Genomic DNA, 2,096 nt, shown 5'->3' on the forward strand with positions numbered 1-2,096 from the left:
ACAGAGCTTTTAAGTGAAAAATCTTAGAAAGAAAAAAAAAGTGCTAGGCTGATATGAAATAATTCACAATGCACAAGAAGTTATGAAAATTTGCTCTTCTCCAAAATTGAATAAGATGGGATTGCAGTTGGAAGCCCTAGTTTACTCTGTTGTAGTTGTACAAATTATGAGAGGAATAGTTGAGGTATGATGAATTGATGATGACACTCAGATAATGTTAGTTGGAAAATTGTGATTGAATCGAGGACAATGATTAGGCAATAGTAGTGTAGTCAAAATGATGGTAATTGGGTGATGCTGAATGGACTATTACGTATGGACAATGATAATACAACAATAATGAAGATTGATTAACTACATAATGGCGATGAAAATTAGATGACTGTAGTGGTTGGTTGTGATCATCATTGTTAAATGTCATGTAGAGCTCCAGAGTTATTTAAATCTCCAAGTTCTTACTAATTTCTCATCTCAGTCTCTTTCTTTTGAATAAGAGTGATTTATTTCTAATATTTTGGGAGTAGCATTTTAAAAAATTTTGCCAAAATTTTCGAACACTCCATTGCACGACTGAGAATGAATCCTTATATCATAAAATATTCATTTAACATTTAAGTTTTTTAATGACCAATAAAATGTATGATTTTTAGCTCATTTATCTATCTTGTTGAGTTGTTTGATTTGACTATAAGCATGCAAGATTTGTGGATTATTTGGTCCCTTAGTTGATGTCATGAAATGTTTTAATATGATTAAATTACTTAATTTTGATTCATTTGAACTCAGAATATATAACTTTTAATAGTTTTTATATTCATCTTATTGAGACATTCTGTTAAATTTAAAGTTTACTAAAATTAGGATTTTTATAATTCTAAATTTAATTTAAATTTTTTTATTTTAAATATAATCTCATAAACAGGATATACATCAATAAAGGCAAAAAAAAGTACACAATCTTTTTGGCCAATAGAATCTACTAGATATATCAAAGGTAATTATCACATGTGTCATTCTAGAGAGCAAATCATAGTAGAACGTTTCGTTTGATTTAAGACTAACACGAATACTATATCGCCAATTCGCCATACGGTTTTAAAAATAACACGCATAGCATACTATTTGATTGTATCATTATCTGGTTTGAAAAATGAAACATATAATTGACTTTAATAACGACACTTACATCATGAAATCTGATCACATGTCATAACTCCTGTGAGCATCGCCGTCACTTTCCACCTCCTCTGTCATTGATTTGGCTCGAGCTCATGAGTCGAGTTTGAGCCCCCTTTTATTTAGGCGAGGTGAACTTAAGCTTGAATTCAAATATATCATTGACCAGACAAGTCAAGCTCTAATTAGTCATAATTAACCTAAATCCGACTAAAATTAAACTCATTTACACTTTTAACCTCAACATCAGAAAATATAATTTCTCTCAACATTATTGTACAAAAATTGCTCTATATATATATAAACATAATGAAAAGGTATGCTAACCCACCGAGGCTTAGGATAGTTGGTGGACGAGCACGGTTGGGAACCTCAATCTCGGATTCGAATCTCCTCTACTACGGCCTCGCTTTTTTAGTGGGACAAAGCAAATATGAGTCTAATGCTTGTGGATGTTCTCACTAGTTTTCGTTGAGTGATTAGTTATGCCATCAAATACTCTCTTTAGAATGATAACGTGTAGATACCTGTTAAAAAAAAAAGGACATGCTAAGCAAAATATATAATCTATTTAATGATGGCATGTGTGACTAGTCTGCAAAGTTCCCTTTCAAAAGCTGGACACATTTGGCCTTTTCTGATAAAATGTTTATTTGTCCGAAACCGAAAAGAAAGAGAAAAGAATGATGAGTTAAATAGAAGATATCATACAAATTGTACGTACTGCAAGAATAATTATATAATACATGCAATTTATAATTCAATTTCACCATCTGCTTTCTCTGTTGGGAGGGATAAACAATTGCTAGTGGGATTTTAGTATATCATAATAGAGCCAATCACATATATCTTTTTATTTATTATGTAATTATAAAAATTTAGGAGTATAGTGGGCGGCGGCCTTGGCGATGTTGATCATG

The sequence above is a fragment of the Dendrobium catenatum genome, unplaced genomic scaffold, assembly GCF_001605985.2.
Source record: "Dendrobium catenatum unplaced genomic scaffold, ASM160598v2 fragScaff_scaffold_636, whole genome shotgun sequence".
Lineage (NCBI taxonomy): Eukaryota > Viridiplantae > Streptophyta > Magnoliopsida > Asparagales > Orchidaceae > Dendrobium > Dendrobium catenatum.